This window comes from Anabrus simplex, chromosome 9 (genome assembly GCF_040414725.1).
Source record: "Anabrus simplex isolate iqAnaSimp1 chromosome 9, ASM4041472v1, whole genome shotgun sequence".
Taxonomy (NCBI): Eukaryota; Metazoa; Arthropoda; class Insecta; order Orthoptera; family Tettigoniidae; genus Anabrus; species Anabrus simplex.
In genome coordinates, this window is record NC_090273.1 from 98345044 (window position 1) to 98365087 (window position 20044).

The window sequence follows — 20044 nt, forward strand, 5'->3', positions numbered from 1 at the left end:
TTCATCCAACTTACTCTCAACCACTGATTGCACCCTCCCTTCCAGAGTCCCAGTAAACACCTTGTCTGGTATATTGATCAATGAGATACCTCGATAGTTGATGCAATCCTTCCTGTTCCCTTGCTTATAGATAGGTGCAATTACTGCTTTTGTCCAATCAGAAGATACCTTATTACCACTCAATGCTATAGTCTTATTACTCTATGAAGCCATTTCGTCCCTGCCTTCCCACTATATTTCACAATTTCATGTCTAATTTAATCTATTGCTGCTGCCTTACACCATCCTTTCCACTTGCTATGGAGTAATGTGGGCATAATGTCACCAAATTGTCTTCCCCATGACCTCGGTTGTCGCGACATCACCAGAAAGATTTCCTTTTACGTTGAGAAGATTTTCGAAATATTCCACGCACCTCCCAGGTTATAACCCAAAACAATATTCATTTCCTTCTTCCCTCCCTTTCTAGGATTCTTTATTGTACCCGATGCATTTACTGGACGTATTAAAAATGGCGCCTACAGAAGGTAGAGGCCAGCCAAGGCAAAGAAATGTGTAATAGGGTATCGATATTGATGTATGCTAGAAGGCCATGACTAACTTAAACCTACCACTATGAAGGCGGTGTACAATGGTGTAGAATCGATAGAATTGTTTTTAAAAAATAAGAAGGATCAAACAGATTATTATAAAAACTGACTTAAAAAATTGACGTGGTAAGGACAAGATATCCCGAACATCGCTCTCAAAAATAAGCAAGATTTGCAATATCTAACGTGAAATTTTAAGCTGAGAGGACGGAAATATTGAACGAAACGAAGAGATAAACGCTGAAATACCGTAAAGAGGGAATAAAATCCAGAAGTTTTGAAAAGTTCGTCCAAATACTTAGACGCAAAATCGTTTGAAAACAAGAAGTTGATTGAGACGTGAGAGCTCGAGGTTGAGCTATATTTAGTGGAAATAATAGCAAGGACAGCCTAAATAAAGAAGCAATCACTATAAAATATATATATACTACGCAGAACCATGATGAATTCATATTTTCCAGAATCGACGCATATTGTCTACTGTGTTCCTGAACAGATGATGGCTTGCTAAATCGGCATAGACCAACCTGGAGGGAGATGTCATCCTGGCTGTTAAAACCACCCGACCCGTGTGGAGGAGGTCACTCTACCTGAGATACCAATGGTGGAGATCCTTCCCAGTCCAAGGCCTGCGACCAGACCGAAGAGCAACTAAGGCCCGAGATATTGAATGGCGAGCTAAGTAATAGTATTAAGTAGTATAATTTCTTATGTAGAGTATTACCAGTATATGCAATAGATCTGAATAGCCTAAGCGTGAGATAATTAAGTGTGCAGTGAATATAAGAAAGGGCAGTGTGAAATATTTAAGACGATATCTCGTGACAGAATGGTAACGTGTTTACTACATTATTTTATCCAAGGATGAAGGAATACGATTTAAAAATGTGACATAGTGTAACAGCTGTTTTCAAAGAATCCCGGTTAGTTAGAAAGATCCATGAGTGATGTAATACCAGTCAAACCCAGTTACGTCACAGAGGGATGCATGTTTGAATTGGTTAAGTTAAATTACCATACTCTTTGCTGTGTGAATATATTGAAAGAATAGATACTGAATTTGGGGTTATATGTTGAATTGTATGACAAAATGCGTTTTGAGGAACGAATTCTGCGCTATTGAAGAGATACGTATCGTTGTGTTTAATTAATATTGGAGGTTAAACGCGGTAATTATAGATGTTAAATGAATTAAATATGGGTTGAATTGAAGGTTAATAATGAAATAATGGAAGTATATATGGTATTTTAAATGATATATTGCGCAGATTAACAGGGAGTAAAACGTATATGATATATATAATGTGCGATGTAGGAGCACATGTAAAGCGACTACGGAATATAAGTATGCCCCAGGAAGGAACTATAGCAAGGTATGGACAATAAAATTACGCATATTTTAATGAAGTGTGAAAGTGGTTTGACAATAATAACAACCGGTGATGGGTAAATGAATACATGATTGTATCATATTCTGAATGAATGGTAATTGCGTGGAAGATCAAACTTGTATGCAATTAGTATGATAATGTAGTGTTGAAATATCTTTGTGTAGGCATTTGCACATCTATATATGAAAAATGCTTATTGGCTATATGTATATTGAACTGGAATACGTTACATAAGAAATTATCTAGCTAGAGTAGGGAAATTATTTGAGATTTACGTAGGATATCATCGATGTTTTGTTAATCTGAAATATTATTAGAGCGAATATTTAGTTAGGAGCCGTAATTTAAGTGGCAATCGGACCGAGAAACTTAGTGCGTCATTCAATATTTCATTTTCTTCACTGTAGTCTGCACCAACGAACTCAGATAATTTTCAATGTAACTTAGGTCACTGATATTTGTATTCAGGACACTTTATTCAAATTCAGTTCATTTCCGCGATAACTTGAACAATGTAATGGTTGTATTTTTGATGAGGGTGTATAATTAACACCGTGAGTGATGGAATAACTTATTGATACACCGAATTTTGACCGTGGTCTGAAGACTTTGATGTAATATATACTTAAGTGACCAGATGTAAATTTTAATAGGAAGATGAAACAAAGCAACAATTCATTTAAGGAATATGCGACCCAGAATGTTAAGATATGTAAACTTAGTTTAGGAGTAAGGCAGCGCTGACCTAGAATATTTGATTCAGTAATTAAAATATTTATTTATTAGGTTGATAATTGGAAGATTATGAGCAATATTTGACATTAACCATTTCTTTCGCGAATATTGATAGTTTAATAAATGTGTTTCTTGATTAGTTTTTATATAATGGAATGAGTTTTCATTTATAATGGTAGTCAGTAGTTGTACTTAGTGAGTAAAGTTCTCGTTATGCGGACGTGTTTTCCGAAAGGTTGACTGATGTTTATGTTCGCAAAATCCATTACTGAGCGTTGAATTACGTAATTCTGAACCGCGTATGATACCGTTACTTTCTCTTTGAACACACGTTAAACCAAAACATAGAAAAATTAACCATTTTTCTGGAGGCATGAATACCCTGAGATATATATAACTGACTAGTTGGGAAAATACTGTGGTCACCCTGACCCGTAGGGTGCATTATTAATCATACTTTCGAGGTCATTACCAAAATCTTCCCACAATTTCTTGGATTCAACAACTATTGGTTTCGCTCTGTTCCTTTCATCTACGTACAATTCCTTGTCTGCAGAAGTCCTTGTTTGGAAACGTTTCTGATAAGCCTTCTTTTTAAGTTTACAAGCTGCTCTCACTTCTGTTCATCATTCCACCAAGATGTTTGTTTTTTCCCATCTTTACCCACAGTTGTTCCTAGGCATTCCCTTGCTGTTTCTACTACAGAATCTTTGTATTCCACCCATTCTCTTCCTATATCTTGAACCTGCTTACTGTCCATTGTTTGGAACTTTTCGCTAATCATATCCATGTACTTCTATCTACATTCCTCGTCGTGAAGATTTTCTACCATTATTCGTCTGCACACAGATTTCACTTTCTCTGTCCTCGGCCTAGAGATACTTAGTTCACTGGAAATCATAAGAATTATTTCAGAGAGGCACTCTTATTAGTTGAATTACTAAACTAATTATATGATTCAATCACAATACACTCTACATCATATTTAAACACATTACAACCATGTTTCACAGAACTATTAATGAAATGGCAGGAGCAGTCTCTAACAATTAAATTATTTTGTTTTTCCTTTAAAGCAGTACTGTAGCACTATTGCGCTTACACGTCACAATAATAATAAATAATGAAAATAGAAAAATGTGGAATTAAAACAAAATTAACTCCCTGTTCTAGGTGCAGGGTGTCCGAGAAGTCCTCGTACCCCTAGTTTCATACGTTTCATATTATTATTTTGTTATATTATGGCATGGACAATTGAGTTTGTATAATTGAGGAATTCCATAGTTGTTTTATTGGTATTGGTATCCCTACTGCTAGCGCTGTTGTCAGTCTCATTTCAGTTGTTAAGTCATGGCGGACGTGAGCGGACACAGCTACACTGTTGAGGAGCGATTAGTGGGTGTGTGTGGGTGCACGAACGAGCACATACGGGGAAAACAATGACAGTGATAATGAGTGCATTTAGAGATCGCTTTGGCAAACCCCCACCTCGTAAAGCTACTCTGCTTGATTGGGAGAAACGTGCGTTTGCTTCAGGCAGTGTCAAATACAGGCCGCGTAGTGGACGTAAGAAGACGCGGGAAGAAACGTGTGCCGCCGTCGCTCAATCAATTCAGCAGTCTCCAATGAAATCAATTCGCAAAAGGGCAGCTGAACTTCAAGTACCGCGATCAAAAATCCATTACCACAGTAAAAGAGATTTGAAAATGAAAGGATTTAGGCCGATGCATGTAAATGAATTATCTGACAATGACATGGAGCAACGAGTTGCAGCCTGCCGTGCTTTGTTGGAACAATTCCCAACTGCCGTGTCTTGCTCAAGAGTGTTATTTTCTGATGAATGTGCGATATATCGCAGTTCACGTAGGAGGAATGTGGTTTTCTAGTCTAAGGAAAATTCTCATTATGTGCAAGAGTTGGAAAGGAACCCCCCCTCATGTTATGGTATGGGCCGGGATATCATCGCGTCACTTGTGCGTACCGTATATTTTTATGTGAATGGAAAATCGTATATGCATATTTTACAATCTTGGTTAATACCTCAGCTTCAAGACAAGGGAATCATGGGGCATGTGTGGTTACAGCAGGATGGGGCTCCAGCACATTTTGCTATTCAGGTACGCGAGTTCCTTGATGAACAATTTCAAGGCCACTGGATTGGCCGTGGCTCACCAACATCTCCAGCCCCGTTGAAATGGCCACCACGAAGCCCGGACCTTACCATACCAGACGTCCGCCTCCGTAGCGTAACGGTTAGTGTTATTAGCTGCCATCCTCAGGGGCCCGGGTTCGATTCCCGGTTCTGTCAGGAATTGTACATGGTACATGCAGCTCACCTCCAATGGGGGTGTGCCTGAAAAGAGCAGCACCACCTGAGGATGAGGACACGAGTTTACTTTTTACCACGCCAGACAACTCATTACGGGGAATAATCAAATCCCATGTGGCTCGACGTCGGTACACGACTAATGAAGAATTGCGCCAAAGTGTGGAGGAAGCCTTTGGTTCCATAACTCCTGAGATGCTCCGCAAGATGTCAATGAAGACTTGGAGACGGATAGAACTCTGTGTAAGGCATGATGGTGCACATACAGATTCCCTGGATTCATAGTTTTTATATGTAAGTACTCCACTATAATATGAAACGTATGAAACTAGGGATACGGGGACTTCTCGGACACCCTGTATAGTGGTCTGTGTCATCGAAAACTCCCCGGAAAACTCGTACATTCCTAACAGATTTCCTGAATTCAAAGTCGGTTAAGATATAGCCTATTACGGATTTGGTGCCCTACCCTCCCATTTGTAGTGGTGAATAGCAGTGGCGTATCCTGGAATCTCCACTGAGGCATGCAACTAGTAACCATGCAGTTAACACAATGTATTAAGTAAATTTCAATTCTACTCACCCTAATTGCATGTAAGTGAACTCGAGCCAAACAGTTTTACTGTAAGTTCCTGGATTGAACGTGCGTACACAATTCTTGTTTTCTATTTTTAAATTTACGAGAGTCCGCCTCTGTGGTGTAGTGGTTAGTGTGATTAGCTGCCACCCCCGGAGGTCCGGGTTCGATTCCCGGCTCTGCCACGAAATTTGAAAAGTGGTACGAGGGCTGGAACGGGGTTCACTCAGCCTCGGGAGGTCAACTGAGTAGAGGTGGGTTCGATTCCCACCTCAGCCATTCTGGAAGTGGTTTTCCGTGGTTTGCCACTTCTCCAGGCAAATGCCGGGATGGTACCTAACTTCAGGCCACGGCCGCTTCCTTCCCTCTTCCTTGTCTATCCCTTCTAATATTCCCATCCCCCGCAAGGCCCCTGTTCAGCATAGCAGGTGAGGCCGCCTGGGCGAGGTACTGGCCATCCTCCCCAGTTTTGTCCCCGACGCAGAGTCTGAAGCTCCAGGACACTGCCCTTGAGGCGATACAGGTGGGATCCCTCGCTGAGTCCGAAAAGCCGAGGGAAAAGCCAACCCTGGAGGGTAAGCAGATTAAGAAGAAGGAGATTTTTTTTGCTACGGGCTTTACGTAGCACCGACATAGATAGGTCTTATGGCGACGATGGGATAGGAAAGGCTTAGGAGTTGGAAGGAAGCGGCCGTGGCCTAAATCAAGGTACAGCCCCAGCATTTGCCTGGTGTGAAAATGGGAAACCACGGAAAACCATCTTCAGGGCTGTCGATAGTGGGATTCGAACCTACTATCTCCCGGATGCAAGCTCACAGCCGCGCGCTCTACACGCACGGCCAACTCGCCCGGTAAAGAAGAAATATACAAGGGAAGGTAGAGGTCTCCTGGCTTGAACTATTTGAATCTTTTCATCAAACGAACGGCCAGTAAACTGATTTACAATTATATCCGTTTCAGACTCATCCATCGTTAATACCACAATAAGCGCAAAATATAATAAAAGACCGAAAACGACGAATAGCACAGGAACAGCACACACAGAATGAACTCACTAATCAGCAAAACACACAATGAATTAACTCACTAGTTAGCCACAACTGAAGCACTGGAGGAGAGTCACCTCAGTGGCATTGGTCAGTTTCGTCACGTTGGGTTCTCGCTGGGGAATAATCTGTGGGTCCCGTTCGCTGTAAACATGTCGACTTTCTCCAAGTTGCTAACAGATGGTAGAGGGTAGCACGGGTATGGGGTGACAAATTCTGACCAAGTTTCAATTGCAGCGACATCGTTCGGAGGGTTTCAGAACTACGTCTGCCACCGAATGCAATTTTAAGATTGAATGCCTTGCATCCTTAACTCCGCCATGCTGTCTCTTTCTTCCTAGAGAGGAGTAGACGGCGAGACTACACCAGCACCACACGTAGTCAAGCAACGGAACTAGTACAGTTGCGCGGACCTTTTGAACTTCTGAGAGATGAAATCGTTAATATTTGACTTAAAACAACCTAAAATCGTACATCAGACAGTTCTTTGTGTTATCATAACGCATGCAGTGAATGCCTTGCATTCAAGGAGAATACGCCCCTGGTGAATAGCCTCATGCTTAAAGAATATATTCATATCTGCTAATTCAGGTACGCGAGTTACTTGATGAACAATTTCAGTAACAAGTCCAGTAAACGCTTACCATTCCTGTTCCCTTAAATATCTTCCCCACATTTACCAATCTCTCTTTCGTATTCTTCAGTTCTATTTCCAACTCTCGCACTGAAATCGCCCATTAGCACTATTCCATCCGTGCTGTTGACCCTGGCTACGATGTCATTCAGTGCTTCATAAAACTTGTCAACTTCGTCCTCATCTGTACCCTCACATGGTGAAGACACTGAGACGATTCTCGTCCTCATTCCGCCAACTGCCAAATATACTCACATCAATCGCTCATTTACGTGCCTAACAGAAATTATGTTGCGTGCAATAGTATTCCTGATGAACAGTCCTAACCTCTGCCCTCCCTTTTTAACACCTGTTAAGTACACTTTTAATCTTCTCTTCCTCGTTATCTCCCCTTACCCAAATATAATTAACTTTTAACACATCCAGATGCATCCTCTTTGCTGACTCTGCCAGTTCTGCTTTATTTCTTCCATAAGCCCCATTAATGTGGATAGCTCCCCATCGAATTCCATTCCATTCGCCAAGTTGTTTCCAAGGAGTCCCTCAACCATCAGATGGGAAAATTCTGTGAAGCATGATGCTACCTTTACTTACACGTAGTCCCCGTGAGGATCTCTCCTCTGACGGGTTGGGGACAACCAGTAGATAATACTCCAAACGTAAAAGGTTGATAAGAATGAAGCTCACTTCGTACTACACATTCATGAGTTTCTACTGTGTTCAGAATGTCTAGCATTTCTTCCATTTTGTTATAGTGGCGTATAACCTAAATCTTGGAGTATCTGCTTATGGTTATCTGTTAACTCGATGAGTTATCGCAAACATTAAGTATGTCTTCAGAATGTACACCGTGTTTTGTAGATGTTTTTCATACTGGTTTAAGATGAAGTTTGTAAGCTACGTACGTGTGCCGATCTAAATTAATAAGCTGATTATATTTATTTACAAGCCTAAGAATGATGTTACTAATGTATTTTACAGACACAGAATGATAAAGAACTACTGACGGTTTCTCACGAATAGTATATCCACGTTCCTCTGTAATAATAAAGCCGTGCAAGACGTGTGAAGGTTGTTGATTACTATTCAAGTCTGTAATAATATTACAAGTAATGTTCACATGATGATCATCGAAGGGTGTTATAGGTTGATAGACTCGTAACGTACGTTCGGTATGAGCTCTCTTGGTGAAAATCCACGCAATGGTCCTATCGAATCAGGTTGTGATTTGAAATCAAACTTAAATGATGACTCAGTAACACACTTATGTGTGATGTTGCTTACAGTAATTGAGAACTTGTAATTATGATTACTAAAACACTCCTCTCTAAACTGTTCAATTAACGTACTTTCTACCGGGCGAGTTGGCCGTGCGGTTAGGAGCGCGCAGCTGTGAGCTCGCATCCGGGAGATAGTGGGTTCGAACCCCAATGTCGGCAGCCCTGAGGATGGTTTTCCGTGGTTTCCCATTTTCACACCAGGCAAATGCTGGGGCTGTACCTTAATTAAGACCACGGCCGCTTCCTTCCCATTCCTAGGCCTTTCCCATCCCATCGTCGCCATAAGACCTATCTGTGTCGGTGCGACGTAAAGCAACTAGCTAGTGTACTTTCAATGTAGTCAAGAATATCGTCTACTGAATAACTGCCTGATGGTAGCGTTAGCACATACTCATCGTATTAGAACTTGTTTCCGTCATCAAGCACATTATAGATTTTATTGTAGCTTTCAAACAACACTAGTCCAAAACTATGTGGCTGATAACCGAGTTCAATCGATGGATTAAAGTAGACGGTTGTTTCAGGTCCTTCTCCGCGTACAACGAACGTTCTTTCACAGTTAGTCATCACGTGCACACTAATGCTCTTTGTCTACTGTCTGGGATTAATATAAGAACATAAGACACAATCGTCCTCACAAGCGTGCATTGAATTTTTGCACACGGCTTTTATTGTAAACAATCTCTGCACTGCTCCCGAAATAACGTATGAGCTCAAATGGAGGAGGTAAGTCTCCATAGCTATCGAAATACCATACTTTATATTTACGTTTTACGTAGGCAACGTAATGAATTCCAGGTACACGACTGTTGTCTAAGTTAATCACAGAACACTCACGTTCACGTGGGCACGCTGGTAGTTGATCGCGCATATACACACCTCGAAAATAATGAATTCCTAGTTGTTTATCAAACGTAAAACTCCTTCATGGGTTAGAGCTCGATATGGCAGTGCATTCAGTAGACGTTTTTTGGAGATATGTAGATGAGAGGATGTTGTAGGAATGAAAACTGAAGGAGCATTGGTGGGTTTTGGAAGACTTGCACCTTCCCGGGCGATGTTTTCCGCAAATTTCCCCATGGGAGTATTCAGGTAGGAAACAGGCGCTATGCGTGGCACAGCAATGGATGATACGAGGAAGGCTTTTTAGATTCTGTGAGAAAATCAGGGAGATGTGGAAGAACTGGGAACTGAGGGTCCGGTGGAAGTAAGGGTTGTCGCAAGGGTCGATGAAAGCTTCCGGCATCGATGATTTCTTCCCAGTCGTCATCTGCATAGTGAGTGTCAGATGTGGATTCGTGATCACTGTTATCATCCTGCGGGGATGACACGGCGTCTCCGAAGTCGGCGATGTCCCAGGGTGCTGAATCCCGAGGGAGATCCCAGTCTGTCCTGATGATCGGCGCGGATGGTACGTTGTCCTGGTGCTGCTGCGGCTAATCCGGGTCGGCAGGGTCGAATGTCGACCAAAATTCTCGCAGAGTAGTATCCAAGGAACGTTGAGGGCAACTGGAGACTGCCTGGAGGGGACGTGTAGGACCGTTCTTCCCCTGTAGTGGACCGACCTCCGATAACCAGGCCACCGCTGCCCTGCGCCATCGATGCGTAGGTCTGCACATTATCCCATTAGTTGTGACTGCCGGTCGCCCCGTCAAGAACCAGACTGACGCGCTCCTCTCGTGCGGGCTGGCTTACGCCTTTGCCTCGTAATGAAATTGCTTCCATCGTCTTGTTATGACGTTCACTCACTTTCAACTGTTGTTTCGCTTCTTCTACAGCCTTAGCAGTTCTTGCTACAGCACTAGTACCACCCAGCAAACACCCTAAAGCTGCTGGTCCAGCAAATAGCGCAGGAAGAAATCCTCCTCGTTTTGGTACAGGAATAATACGCGCAGGTTTACAAAACATTGTTCTGCACTTTGGAGAATTTCTCGTTCTTGCTGCGCGTAGTGCCTTAGTAATAGCTACACGCGGATTGTATTCCCCTCGAACAGCTTTTTTGTGCAGCCTTTACGACATCTTTCCATCCAACAGTTTTAGTTTTCTTCTTCTTCATATCGTTTGGATATCGTTGTTTCACCATTCTGTACACGACTTCACTCGTCAAGAGCATATTATAAACTGTCAGTTACCTGTTGTTTCGTTTGATATATATAGTACTATTGTCTACTTAATTATTCAGTTACCATGAAGATTAAAAAGCAGCAAGACACACTACCTGATAGTAATGTTGTGCCACATCTTTTATCTAGTTCTAGTACAACTACAAAAAGACGTCATGGAAAGTTGTTTCCTTTTACTATTCTGGCCATCTGGATGTAGGAAGACAAATATTTTACTTACACTCATTACTTCTATAAATGATATACGCTTCGAGAATATTTACGTTCTCGCAAAGTCACTCTATCAACCGCTAGGCTATATCTATTCTACAAATTGTAATGCACGGTCTGGTTAAAGATGGAATAAAGTGCTTTGAATTTAATTCACATGATCAAGTACCATCACCGAATGATGTGCTTCCCAATTCTCTTAAGATCTTTGACGATGTCGCAACAGAACAGCAAAACGTTGTTCGTGCATACTTTAGTATGGGGCGACATAAATATGTTGATTGCATGTATTTATGTCAAACCTATTCTCGTGTGCCTAAGCAGTTGATACGCGACAACGCAAATATTATTGTGCTTTTTCGGCAAGATGAGCGCAACATGCGGCATGTGTATTATGATCATGTTAACACTGATATGACATTGAATGACTTTAAACGTATGTGTGCTACATGTTGGTCACCACATCGTTACGGCTTTTTAGTTAATGATAAAGAAAGTGATGTTCAGTATGGACGATATTGCATGGGTTTCGATCATTTTATATGCATTAGCACAGATTTGCAGTCACCACTTGATCAAAAACCACCAACATATTAACACCTAGCAAGTAGATTACAAAACATATAATCCATGCTCGAAACAATATTCGACGGAAATTTAAGGAGCTTAAACGTATTCAAGCAGACACTGAATTATTTTTGAAAATGCAACTAGGAACACCACTGAAAGAAATTTTTAATTCTACTCCATTGCCACCAGTCTACTACAAGTTTTGTTTCTATGCAAACATCACATGATAAAGAGAAGCATGAACAAGAAAAGCATGAAGTAGAAGAAGAAGAGAAGCATAAACAATAAAAGCATAAAGTAGAGAAACAGGATGAGGAAGAGGAGAAGCAGGATATGGAGGAAGACGAGGATATGGAAGAAGATGATGATGATGATGATGATGAAGAAGAGGATGAGGAAGAAGAACTTAACGATACTTCACCATCTAAGCGTTTTAAGTTATTAACTACAAATGTTATTGCTGAAACACCTACCGTAGGCGCACCTTTTAGCGATACATGGACACCCTTGTGCTGAATAGGTCGACCTCGGGCATTTTCGAGATTCGTATTGGCAACCTTTGAAACACAAACTATGAATCGCTTATGCATCACTGTGTGACATCTGGCGTACACTTTACGTACTAGTACTGTTGTTGTTTACACAGCAAAGCCAAGCTATAGAATTCATGCTGGGAACAAGATTCGCATCGAGAAATGTTATATAATGTTATATAAAGTGTGCATGCCACAGTTGTTGGCTTAAGATAATAAAGGCTTAGAAAATTAATATCGATCGATCATATTATCGATTCAATTCAGATTTCATTTTCATTCAGTTGGCAGTACTATCGGAACCGTGAGAGGTCCCTCCTTACTCCACCACCCGTACAAAGAAATATCACTAAATGGTGCGCGGACTATACTACATCAACACAAGATCTATCTTCTTAGTCTGAGGTTATGATCACTCCTGAGTATCGTAATCAGTTTAGAACTTTTATTTTTGAAAATGATGTGCTTCCCAATACTCTTAAGATCTTTGACGATGTCGCAACAGAACAGCAAAACGTTGTTCGTGCATACTTTAGTATGGGGCGACATAAATATGTTGATTGCATGTATTTATGTCAAACCTATTCTCGTGTGCCTAAGCAGTTGATACGCCCCTGTTGCCGTATGTAGACGTAAGATACTGGAATTACCCTAACTTACTTGTTGAACGATTACAAATTCTAAGAGAATCGCAAGATGCTGGTCATACAGGTCACGAATCAGAAATTCTAGAAATAGAGAGAGAATTACGACGTGCGGGTATTATTCAGTAATGTCTCGTCAAGATAAGATCTCACCTGTGAAGGTGCTTATATACAAAAACTCTATACAGGACAAACTGACACAACCTACGGTATTCGCTATGAAGACGACTGTTTCTGGATAGGAAATGCAAATGTTAAGATTAATAGCAACAGACTTGTCGTAAAAGGTGTTACCTATAAACCTATTAAAGGATTCTTAGAACTTCTTTTCTCACGAATACCTGACGAGGATATAATTTTACAAGACGATCTTAAAAAATATAAACCAATAATTTTTGCTACTAACGCAATACGGCGTAATTACAATAGAACAGAAGCTGTAAATTCAAATAATAGTCACGAGTATCGTGAGTTTAATGGTAAGCTGTTTCAGTCACATCAATCAGCTGCACGTGGTCTTAATATTATCTACAAGCCCTTGTTGCCGTATGTAGACGTAAGATACTGGAATTACCTTAACACATTGGAAACCGTGTCTTAAGGTGGCACGTCGGCAGGCAGACCGCCATATTTTGAAGGTTTTTAAACAATTGTAGAAAATAGTAGGTACGTTGCAATTGTAACATGTATATATCATCAAAACATTATAAGTGTCTATTCTACAGATTGAAAAGTTGCATTAAGATCTACTGAATACTTTTCACATTACACATTTTCCAACAGTATGCCTTTTGCAACAAAAAAAAGTCTGACAACAAAGTCTTACAAATAATGAGCTTGAGTGCGGAATAGTTTGAAGCATTTAGGGACACAAAGTGCTACAGAACACATTGGATACCACCAGTATGTCTCTTTCCTCGTTACTTTCCCATTTTCCGCTTTTCCTTTATCTGCACGGGCGTTGCAAGTGCATCCAAATCACCAAAAGTACCCGGTGAGTGTGAATCAATCCCTGCCTTTTAATTATCATCGCTTGCGTCACTTCGTTCTAAATGAAAATCCAGTCATATGAAGATCGTGAAGCATTAGCTACATAAACTACAAAGTGCAAAATCACACCTGGGTGGAATATAATAGAATAGGTTATGAATAGCTTCGTCACTAACATGAAGTTCGAAATCAGGGTCTAAATCTAAATCATCTACCTCTTCTTCTGAACCACTGTCATCAAACATCTCTTCTAAAATCTCTACAATTCCACCTTCATTCACTGATCCAATCATTATAACATAAACAAAACACAGTTTAAACACTTCGCACGATGTAAACAAAACTCTGAAAGCGCGCGCCTTGAGCAGCTGGAAGCATGCAGTGTAGAAGCGAACTCGAGCAAAAATAAGCTGCTATAAGTTCAAAACAACGACAGAGGACACGAACGCACTGTATAGCTGTTATAAAAGTTCTTGAAAGTGGTGTGTAAACTTACCGAGCGATTCTCGCCCTGGCTGTGTTGACAATATATCAAATACGCGGGCCCGAGTTAGCCTCGGGCGCGGTCAGTCTGAGCTGTTACCCCACCCCAATACACACTCGGGCTCGGTCTCCAACGTGCCAACTTACTTGTTGAACGATTACAATTTCTAAGAGCATCGCAAGATGCTGGTCACACAGGTCACGGATCAGAAATTCTAGAAATAGAGAGAGAATTACGACATGCGGGTATTATTCAGTAATGTCTCATCAAGATAAGATCTCACCTGTGAAGGTAAGCATCGCACACGAGTTACATAAGCCAGCACGTTGCACCTATTGTCACAGACGCGTTATTACACGTGGAAAAGATTATCTCTGGCAAGCTGACTTAGTAGAAATGATTCCATGTGCCTCTAGCAATAAGGGGTATAAGTATCTACTTACTGTCATTGATATGTACTCTAAGTTTGCTTTTGAACAACCTGTGCGTTCTAAGACAGCAGCTCAAGTCAAAGACGCATTTAAACATATTGTTAAAGAAACGAAACGCTGCCCAAGGCTTCTTCAAACCGATCAAGGTAAAGAGTTTTACAACAAGGATTTTTCTTCTTACCTCAAGTTACTTGGCAATCATCACTACTCTACGTTCAGCAATCTCAAGGCAAGTGTTGGAGAACGCTTTATTCGTACACTCAAAACAGTGATGAGGCGAGAATTTACAGCACAAGGTTCATATCGTTGGATTGATCTGCTACCTAGACTTGTGTTTTCCTACAACGATACACCACACCACACTATCGGGACAAATCCACGTCTTGTTACAAGGAGTACACCATGCCTAGATGTTATTCATCTTGTAATCAAAACGGCTGATCCGCGCCGCCATCGCTTTAAAGAAGGTGATTTCGTTCGCATCAGCAAACGCAAGTCTATATTTGCAAAAGGATACACCCCTAACCGGAGCACTGAAATTTTCAAATCAGGAGTGTTAAGTTTACTAGGCTAATCCAGTTACGTATTTACTTCGCGATCTCAGAGGAGAGCCTATTGAAGGAGGATTCTACATCGAAGAACTGCAGAAAACAAAACATCCTGATCTCTATTTAATCGAACGTGTTATTCGACGTTGTGGAAATAAACTGTATGCCAAATGGCCTGGCTTTCATAATAACTTAAATTCATGGATTAATAAAGAGGATGTACTTTTAAATCTTGTGTTTCTTAATTCTCGAGCCTCTACCTCTCTTTCTTCTACGTCACAAAACAAGATTAAACTTGCAAGTCAACATTATTTCTACTAAATAATTTAGAACATGCTATAGGGTAGGATTAATATTAAAAAATTAAACAACACCTGCAATATGTTTCACAATTCGTATTTATCTATATATATAAAATAAGAGTTTTGTCTGTACATTGGACAGAATTGAAAAAGAATGGTATTTCTGTATCAGTCGTGTCTGCAGTAACAAGGAAATACACTTTTACTTTTCCGTAATTTCTGTATGTATGTATGTATGTATGTATGTATGTATGTATGTATGTATGTATGTATGTATGTATGTATGTATGTATGTATGTATGTATGTATGTATGTATGTATGTATGTATGTATGTATGTATGTATGTATGTAAGTATGTATGTATGTATGTATGTATGTATGTATGTATGTATGTATGTATGTATGTATGTATGTATGTATGTATGTATGTATGTATGTATGTATGTATGTATGTATGTATGTATGTATGTATGTATGTATGTATGTATGTATGTATGTATGTATGTATGTATGTATGTATGTATGTATGTACACGCAACACGAGAAAACGGCTGAAGAGAATTTAATGCAAATCGATATGCAAAGTCGGGGAAAATGTCGCTACAATCTAGGTCGTAAATGATTTTATTCACGCTGACTGAAACGGTAGTTTAGGGAAGGGCTAAAATTTAATTCTCAAATATTTATGTTATTATTGGTCGTATCTTAATGAAAATCGGAATGAAAAGTCGGGGAATAAATCACTATAATCTAATCCATAAATCATTTTATTCACGCTGTGCGAAATTGTAGTTCAGGGGAAGGCCTAAAACATTATTCTCAAATATTTATGTTATTAGTGGTCCTATCTTAATGAAAATCGGTATGCAAAGTCGGGGAATAAGTCGCTATAATCTAGCCCATAAATAATATTATTCACGCTGAGTGAAATAGTAGTTTAAGGGAAGGCCTAACATTTGATTCCCAAATAATTATGTTATTATTAGTCGTATCGATAAACACTCTAAATTAAATTTCCGATCATTTGTCTTCTAGATTGTTACCGTACCGGCTATGATCTCATAGATATTCATGAATTTGAATTTTTCTTACTAAGTCCATATCAGCGCCGAGTCACAGGAAAACAGGATTTAATGAAAATCGGTATGTAAAGTCGGAGAATAAAGAACTACAGTCTACGCTATAAATAATTTTATAAGACGCCCTAATATCACAGAGTCGAAAGAAAACTAAATGTGAAGGCCTACAATATAGAAAGTTCATTAAATTTATAAGGGGCTGCCTGGCCGAGGCGGTAAATGCGTGCTCGGTTCGCCCGGAAAGACGTGGGTTCGAATCCCCGTCAAGAAGTCGTAAAATTTAAGAAACGAGATTTCCACTTCCGGAGGTGCATATGGCCTTGAGGTTCACTCAGTCTACACCAAAAATGAGTACCAGGTTAATTCCTGGGGGCAAAGGCGGCCGGGCGTAGAGCTAACCACTCTACCCCATCACATGCTGCGGTTAATAATGGTGAAAGCCTTTACCTTCCACTCCTCCAAGGGCCTTCGTGGCCTGTACGGAGGTGTCTTTGTCATTAAATTTATCAACAATAACATTACTTGACCATTGTTTGTTGTGATGTACTTGGTGCCTTCTGTTGCCATTCATCTTCGATAGATAGATTACTGCTGCGTACCGAGTTTTTTTAATTTGCCTTACGTCGCACCGACACAGTTAGGTCTTATGGCGACGGTGGGATGGGATAGGGATAGGAGTGTGAAGAAAGCGGCCTTGGCCTTAATTAAGCATTTGCCTGATGTGAAAATGGTAAACCATGTAATAACATCTTCAGGACTGCCGACAGTGGGGTTCGAATCCACTATCTCCTGGATGCAAGCTCAAGCTGCGCACCCCTAACCACACGGCCAACTCGCCCGGTCGTACCGAGTGTAACAATCTGCCTGAATATTGGCAGGAAGTAGCTGGGGAGTTGATAGTTGATAGTTCAAAATTGTCATTTGACGTGTATTTCAAGCACTATTATGAGATAGTCTGCTTCAGTAAACGAAATATTATTTCACAAGAAATTGTCCTTAACTTGCACACGTTTATCAGTTGTATATGTTTTTATTCCGTCTCGAAGAAAATTACTAGTTTCGAATAGTCAAGTTCACTAGAGTTAAAGTAAGTTACTATCACCAATACTGTTAAGTACCTTAAAAATGATGAGATTACCAAGTCTTCGTAGTAATAATTGAAAAGTTTCCAAGTCCGACACTGTTCACTGAACTACAAATCCGAAGATAATTGAAGCAGAGTACCGCTACGCGATAACTAAATTCGACTTTCGACGTGTATATCCGCGTTCAACAGTATGCTTACGAAATTGGTGTGAGTTGAGAACTGTCTGACCAGGGCTTTTTTCTTTTCTTTTTTTCGGGGGGGGGGGGGGGCTCCCGAAGCCCGCTCCCCCCGCGTGACCAACGACTCAATCTACATGGCCTCCGACATGCTATTATTTCTAAGAAGAAGAAAGAAATAGCAGGGAGGAGTGGGAAGTGATACAAGGAGTATCTGCCGGTTTCCGAGTCAGACTCGCTACCACGGCAAGAATTTGTGTTAGGTGTATGGTGTTGAAGTATGGTATTGAAGGGTCAGGGAAAAACCACATAGGCAGAAAGAAGAAAGAGCCTACATGTAAAACCTGACATCTTTTGATAGCACATGCAAGGATGTGGGCTGGAAAAAGACCAGAGGTTGTGTTAGTTAGGAACAGGTAACATGCACAAAACATAATCCAATTCCTTGCCATTCCATCGCCTGGGGATCAGTCCGTCTTGGCACTGCTGTGGCTAGCTCGGTCCTTGCCGGCTGCGGAGGCATGCGTCGAGTACCACTAGGGCCTGTCGCACGGCTCCACCTCCTTGGGGTACCTCGTACCCAGTCTCCGATCCCGGAGAATGAGGCCAAGCCCGACGAGGCGGGGGCCTCCTGGAAGGGGGTGGGTCATGACGCCGGGCCTCCTTCCTCTCTGCCCGCGCCATGGCCCTGTAGACTGGGCAACTGCGATGGGAGGCCGGGTGGCCCCCCGCACAGTTGGCGCACACCGGCGCCTCCTTAAGTGTTGCGCAGGCCGTGTAGTGGTGATCACCACCACAGCGGTTGCACTTCACTTGGAGTCCACAGCTAACTTGACGGTGGCCCCACTTCAGACAGCGGAAACACTGCAAGAGCTGCTGAGGGGGACGTTGTACTCTCACCTGACTGCCGCTACCCGCTGAGGTCCTCTCCTGATTGGCTTCTCGGTTGACTGCTGTCCTGGGAGCAGTCTTGGGTTGCGGCTGGGCGGCCCTCTCCTGATGGGCCGGCGTCGCCTTCTGCTTCCTGGTTCGGCGTCGTCTTCTTCCCGGGGGTTTCTTCCCGGCAGGGGAAGAGGCCTCGTCCTGGTGGCCCTCCTCCCGGCCTGGTGTCCCCGGGGTAGCTGATGGCTCCGCTGCGTCGCCGTCTTCTTCCTTCTCCTGGCTGGCGGCAGCGGCGTCGGTCGGTGCTAACACTCGACTGCGTTCCCGGTCCTGGGGGGGCGCACATCGAGGTCTGCAGCTCGACAGACGCGATGGCAGGCTGGGCCTGGGTAGCAGCCTCCGAACGCCATGGGGCGTCTTTTTCCACTGCTGTGCTGCCATCCGCCATCAGGGGCGCCTTCCTGGAGTGCGCCCGGGTGACAGGCCCTTCCTGGTAGGCCTGGGTCTGCGACCACTTCATGGAGGTGGCCCTTGGAGGAGCGGTCTGCGTCCACTTCGCAGTCCCGAGCCGCTCAGCCTGGGTCGCACAGTCGCGGCGCCAGGGGGCGGCGTGCTCCACCTCCGTGGTGGCGTCGCTGGTCTCTGGCGTGGACGGGAGGACTAAGTCGCTATTAACCGCTTTATTCCTCGTCCATCGGTCCCTCCTGTCCGTCTGGATGGCGGTCGTGCTGGTACTGGGCTTCCATTTGTAGGCGTCGTACATCCCTGGTGCGTCGTCTCCGCCTGGTAGCCGGATGACCTGGTATATCTGAGAGAGATCTCTCGCGATATTGTCCAGGCGCTCCTGCCTGGGGTCCCTGATGATTAAGCCTCCGGGGAGGAAGCTCTCGACGCCCTGCGTAGGGGAGATCCTGGCCCCCTTGGACACGGGGTGGCGCATGAAGTTCAGGATCCCGTCCCGCTCCTTGGCTGGGTCCGCCCCCGGCCGGTAGTAGACGAGGAGAGCCGGGTCCGCCGGGGTGCCGGAGCTCTCTCGGAACTCGAAGCCGTCACGGGGGTCGCACCCGTCCCTGTAGGCGTCCCAGTCCATCTCGTCGTCGTCCGCCGTAGTCATCCTGGTCCTCCTGTAATAAACTCTGAAAGAGAAAGAGCGAGCACTGAGAAGTGCTCAGCTCAGACAAATGCTCTTCCGAAGTCGTACTAATAAGTACAGTTGCCTGGTTAGCACTTGAAAAGTGTCTCTGACCAGGGCAAATGCCTGCTCTTTTATATCGTGCAGCTGTGTTAGCTTTCCTCCCCTTCTGATAAAATTGCATTTCTCTACTGTGGAATTACTTTTAACTTTGTGGGCCAATTTTAATGAAATTTACACATGTTGACGTTTAAGTCATGGGCTACAAGATGG